Source organism: Prionailurus bengalensis, chromosome A2, assembly GCF_016509475.1.
Source record: "Prionailurus bengalensis isolate Pbe53 chromosome A2, Fcat_Pben_1.1_paternal_pri, whole genome shotgun sequence".
NCBI classification, from domain to species: domain Eukaryota; kingdom Metazoa; phylum Chordata; class Mammalia; order Carnivora; family Felidae; genus Prionailurus; species Prionailurus bengalensis.
Window position 1 is genome coordinate 104,287,100 of NC_057348.1, and position 6,525 is coordinate 104,293,624.

At 35.8% G+C, this 6,525-nt stretch overlaps 1 protein-coding gene across 3 annotated transcripts in view; it reads right to left on the reverse strand.

Annotated features, from left to right (window-relative positions):
• Positions 1 to 6,525, reverse strand: part of THSD7A (thrombospondin type 1 domain containing 7A) — a 438,927-nt gene that overhangs the window by 307,460 nt on the left and 124,942 nt on the right. The window lies entirely within an intron of this gene.

Sequence of the window (6,525 nt, forward strand, 5' to 3'; positions counted from 1 at the left end):
TTTGAAAGTGTTTGCTTTTTCGCAAAATAAAATTTATATGACAGATACTATATACAAAGTAAAAATATACTGCAATGAAGGCATGAGGTAAGTCCTCAATATGACAAAGACAGCTCAGTTATCTCTCTTTCTCTCAAACTCTATTTCCGGAAACTTAGGTCTGACTGGTGGCCACAATTTATTACCCTGGCTCTCTGTTATTTTATTTCCTATCATGAAATCTGTACTAAGCCTGGTGTTTGGGCCTTCTCTTCAGCTCTATTATTTAAGCAAGTTGCCCCAGCATTTCAGAAGGTGGAAATTTTTAAGTCAAATTTGTTCCCATGAGGACTCTTGCTTCATGGTAGGTATGTCAACCCACACTAAGAGTCCTTTTGGAGATTAGTACCCTGAAGGCTGATTTATGCCGCTTGCAAAATAATTTATGCTTTTTCAAATCTTCTCCTTGGGGAAAACAAGTCAACAATTTCCTTACAAGAACCTGTTTTTAAAAAAATACCTATGAACTAAAACTAAAGGCAATTTTGTGTGGATACTACTAAACTCCCTACATTGGGGAAATACACCCTTTAAAAATATTAGCTGAATTGTGTATGATGTGTTCATATACTGGGATACGTAAATGATGCCTTTTTTTTTTTTTACCAATCTTTTGTTTTCTTTGAAATTCTTAGTGGTATTTTCTAAATAACAAAGTGTTACCTAAGTAAACAGGCATCAGTGATAAATTAAGTGGAATATTGAAGTCATAAAGTCATAAACTTTTCACACAATTTGTCATTTAAAAAAATAGTAACAATTTCATCAAATTTTTGTAAGAACTACAGGAAGGGATATGATTTACATATGAATAAAAATGTCCATAATGTGTTAGGTTTTCATATCCTTTAAATTGTTTTTAATGTTTATTTATTTTTGAGAGAGAGAGAGAGAGAGAAAGAGAGAGAGAGAAAGAGCACGCACTCATGTAAGTGGGGGAAATGCAGAGAGAGGGAGACAGAGGATCCAAAGCGGGCTTCATGCTGACAGCAGAGAAGCCAGTGCAGGTCTCAAACTTACAGAACTGTGAGATGACCTGAGCTGAATTGGGACGCCCAACCAACTGAGCCACCCAGGCGCCCAAAGATTTTCATATCCTTTAAGGTTTAGGGCAAATGTAACTCCAAACAAAGGAAGCAATTCACATGCATGCATTTATTTCAACTTACTTAACACTATTTCTTGAACCTGGTAGGTTCAGCACTAAGGCAGGAACTGAGGATACAATGATCAAAAAAACAATGATTGTTTTGGCCCTCAAGGAACTCACAAAGAGGGAGAGAGACATTAATCAAATGTTCCTAGTAAAACGTATGGAAAATTGCAATTGCAACAAATACTATCAAAGAGAGGTACATGGTACTATAGAAGAGTGCAACAGAGGTGTTTCACCCGGTCCAGGGGCGGGTGGGGGGTGGTCAGTGGAAGGTTCCTCATGGAAAGATAACCTGAGTTTCTATAAAGGCTAAAGGGAGACAAACTTGGCGAAAGCCTTCCCATCAATTACAGTTGCCTTTGAAACCCTTCTAAAGTTGCTTTTCTACAAAGCCTTTTGCAAGAGTGATTTACAAATGTTTTAATACCCTATGTATAACATTACACATGAAAACCAGCAATAGCAAAATATTTGGATAAGCAAATATGTTTAATTTCTCATATTATTTACACTGAATGATTTAGATAATTTTGGTGTCTTTTAAATTCTGGATATGAGTAAAGATTTTGGCATTAAAATTATATTAAGAGATAAAACATAAACGTTTCTAATTTTAGCAGCATACTATACAACAGGAAATACTACCCTCATGAAATGATATATATCATTCAGATATGAAATAATTCAAAAATAAATAACTGCACATTTGAAAATCACACATGGCTACAGTAATATTCTATCAATGAGCAGGCAGAAAAATTCAAAATTTTCTATTAACAAAACCCAATCACAAAAGTCTCGGGAATGATTAAGTCACAAGTGTCAGGCAGAGAAACATGTGAGGCTATGAGAGGCTGACTGGGTAGGGCAAAATGAATCCGGAGGTTCTAGCTCAATAGACTGGGATGGGATCAAGAAGGACAACTAAAATCTGTGGGAGCAAGAAGGTGGCAGTGGAAATGATGGTTACAAAATCTGAAATCTGAAAGCAATGGAATGCTTGGATTGGGCATAATTACAGACCTAGCATAATGGCTTCATACCTTTCTAACTGAAGCACGCGCTTACGGTGGTTTTGACAATACCTAAATAAGAAGCTAATCGTTTATGTAAAAGGAATGGATAAGGTGATGAGTCTCCATGGTTAAATGAAGACTGTACTATTTCAAAAGCAAGTCTGTGTTATCTCCCAGGGGAAAACAGGATAACTTTATTCTAAGCCATTGGTTTTAAAACTCTGCTATTTGGTTTTAGCAGCTGAATATTTCTTTTAAAGGCTAAAATATTAAGCGGGTGGCCAATGCACATAACAAACCAAAAATAAAGCGGGACGGGTTTCAAGAGGCTTAGGGTATGGACATCAGCTAGCCGCATCCACTCATCTCCGTCCATCCTCCCTGCACCCAAGTACCTCAAGTATTCTTACAAAAACAGTTTAAAAGTTACTGCTTGAAGGGGTGCCTGGGTGGCTCAGTCGGTTGAGCATCTGATTTCAGCTCAGGTCATGATCTCACAGCTCATGAGTTCGAGCCCTGCGTCAGGCTCTGTGCTACAGCATGAAGTCTGGAGCCTGCTTCGGATTCTGTGTCTCCCTCCCTCTCTGCCCCTCCCCTGCTAATGTGCTAGCGCTCTCTCTCTCTCTCTCTCTCTCTCTCGCTCTCTCTCTCTCTCTCAAAACTAAATAAATATTTAATTTTTTTTAAATCACTGCTTTAAATCAAATTAAGGGCAACAACTTTCCTTAAAATAACAAGAGTATTTTAGGAAATGTTTTTGATGCGAACATTTAAACTTATGAAATGTGAAATCTGGAATTATTTTTTCAGTATGAATTCCCAGACATAAATACTGAACTCTGAAAAGAAGGATCCTATGAGATGTCTATCACCTTACTCAAGATAGTATTATGCTTTCAACAATAATATAAGCCCAATTTTTGAAATCCTTCAGGAGAAGATTCTATGATCAAATGTATGGCCTCCCAGATAGCCCTTACACCTCTGTTTTTGTCACTTCTTCAGATATTAACTTGTATCTTGCAAGTGTAAGAAATATTAAACTATTACAATTTTTCTAAGAGAATATGCTATTGAAATATTAAATGTATTCGTCATAATTCTTGGCCTCTGTGCTTAAGCCTAAACCAGGGAATTTTCTAGACTGTAAAATTGTCAAAATCTATAGGAAACATTTTAAAGAGAATTTAAAGGAGGGAAAATAGAATTGTACTTTATGTAGATATGCATTTAAAGTTTCCATGTAGGAAATATTTCTAGGGATGTATGGATGCCTCAGTAGGCTGGTGTCTGACTTCAGCTCAGGCCATGATCTCACGGTTTCTGAGTTCGAGGCCCACATTGCGCTCTGGGTGGATGGCTCAGAGCCTGGAGCCTGCTTCGGATTCTTTGTCTCCCCCTCTCTCTGTTCCTCCCCTGATCGCACTCTGTCTCTCTCTCTCCCCAAAATAAATAAATGTTAAAAAATTTAAAAAAAAAGAAATATTTTTAACAAAGGACATAAACAGTCCTGTAAAATGCTGTTATCTTTAAGATATGTGACTATCAAAATTTAGTAAATTTATTAATCTACAGTGCTATCAAAAACAAGCATATCATTTGATGGTTTATAGGATATATTTACATACTAACTGGATGGATCACCATAATTCAGTAAAGCGAGTAATAACATATATTCTTCACATATTATAATTTTAAAATAAACTCCTAAAGTTTAAAGTGACATGCTCAGAGTTAGCTAAAAATGGTCAAGGTGAGACTAACATTTAGTCATGAGGTCAAAATTAGTGCTATTGAATTACCCAGCCAAATACTAAAGTTAAGGTCAACAGTAATTAGACGCCATCTTGTTTCCATAATAAAAGAGTAGTAGCTTTGCTACTGACTACCTTTATTCATCTTGGGTTTTTATTCATCTTGAAAAGAGGAAAGAATTACTTAACAGGATGATTGTTGGAGAAAATTACAAAATACATATGCACGGATACTGGCATGTGTCCGGTTCATGTACCATGATATACAGTAGTTGTATGGTTTAAATTAGTGTTAATGCATTTTTTTAAAAATCTGCAATACACAAGACTTGTAAGTAATTAAGACATCTCTACTGTACTTCTCATGAAAGTTTAATAAAATTTTCTGGAGTAAACTCAGGTAATACTTTCACTTCTTATTTTTTCCAACATCTAAGTAATTCAGGTTATAAGGGTACTCAAGTTTTTCATTTGAGATTTTAAAATTATAAATGAATATACCCAGGGAGTTTTACCACTCTTAACTACTTGCTTCATCATTTACTCTTGCCATGGTCTCATTTCACTGCATCTCTTGACTATCTTTCTAAGCCTAACTCCAGTTGATAAGTGACTTCATTTTGGACTTTTACAGTGTCACTCTTGGTACGTCATTTCCAGCCACATATTTCAAGCAAGGGCAGCCAGTAGACCAGCTGTATCCTCTTCCCCGGTGATGAAACACCACAGCCAGACCAATATCCAATGGAGAACAACAGTTTTCAAAACAGTAATCTGTATTTTTATGCCTATTCCCTGACACCCACTAAAATCCAAGCTCTATTCTATCTCCATTGTTATTTTTCCAGTTAAACTGAGTATTTAGACATAGGGTAAAATACCAATGAAAGAACTTAAATGATAGATATTGCCTTGCAGAGAGAGTAGCTGACATGATCACACCAATTGAAAAGGAGCTAGTGAAGCTTTCATAATTTTGAGGGACGGTTCATCACATTGCTCTTGAAGTTTGTTAAGTAGAGTTCATGACAATAAAAGAGACAAATGGCTTCCTACTTGAGAAATGTTTCTCTGAACATAGACAAAATAATTGTATTGAAATATATTATTCCCATTTCAATTTTTTCACCTAAATGTATTAACTTGTTATACTCAATTTATTTTATTTTTTTAAGTTTATTTTATTTATTTTGAGAGAGAGAGAGAGAGTGTGCACATGAGAGGGGCAGAGGGAGGGAGAGAGAGAATCCCAAGCAGGCTCTGCAATGTAAGGATGGAGCCTGACATGGGGGTTGAACCCGCAAACAGTAAGATCATGACCTGAGTCTAAATCAAGAGCCAGATGCTTAACCTACTGAGCCACCCAGGTGTCCCTATACTCAATTTCTCAGAAATAAAATTGATTTACATATCTATCAAAAGAGTGGGAATTCAGTCCAATTCTGGAGGACTATTCAAAAAAATTAGCATAACAGTTACATATTGCAATAATGTGATGAGTTCTAAAATACAAACCTAATGTAACGAATTGAGTATTAACTTGCTACATGCCAGAATCCTTACCTAGACTGTATCATTTAGTTGTAGTAATAACCCTATGGTCAGATATTATAATTCATATTTTATGTGATGAGGAAACCAAGGCTCAGGGGGGGAATAAATTTTCATGATCACTTAGGTAGCATCTGGATGAAACTAGATACTCAACTGGGTACATGTGACTTTAAAGTTCCCACATCTTTCATCACAGAATTATGTCTTCCTGTTCATTTCTCACTGATCATAATATACCTCAATTAAAGGAAAGTATTGGCAAAAGAAAGAATATACCAAGAATAGTAAAGATAATGAAGAGTCTTAGCATGAAATCTTAGGATATTTAACCTAGAATTAACAACTTAGTTATTAATTCACTTATGCAATTAACATTTAACGAGTGCCAAATGTGAGTCAGTCTCTGCACAATTTGCCAGGGGTCCAGAAAACTATTAAGATATAATCTGTATCTTTAATTGCCTACTTAGTATTAAAGGGAGAGAAAGAGGAGAGGTCACAACCAACACCACAGAAATACAAACAATTATCAGAGAATACTATGAAAACTTACATGTGAACAAACTTGGCAATCTGGAAGAAATGGAAAAATTCCTAAATACCAACACACTACCAAAACTCAAACAGGAAGAAATAGAAAATTTGAACACACCTATAACCAGCAAAGAAACTGAATCAGTTATCAAAAATCTCCCAACAAATAAGAGTCCTGGGCCAGATGGCTTCCCTGGGGGAATTCTAACAGATATTTAAAGCAGAGTTAATACCTATCCTTCTCAAGCTTTTCCAAAAAAATAGAAATGGAAGGAAAGCTTCCAGACTCATTCTATGAAGACAGCATTACCTTGATTCCCAAACCAGACAGAGACACCAGTAAAAAAGGAAAATTATAGGCCAATATCACTGATGAACATGGATGCAAAAATTCTCAACAAGATACTAGCAAATCAAATTCAACAGCATATAAAAAGAATTATTCAGCATGATCAAGTGGGATTCATTCCTG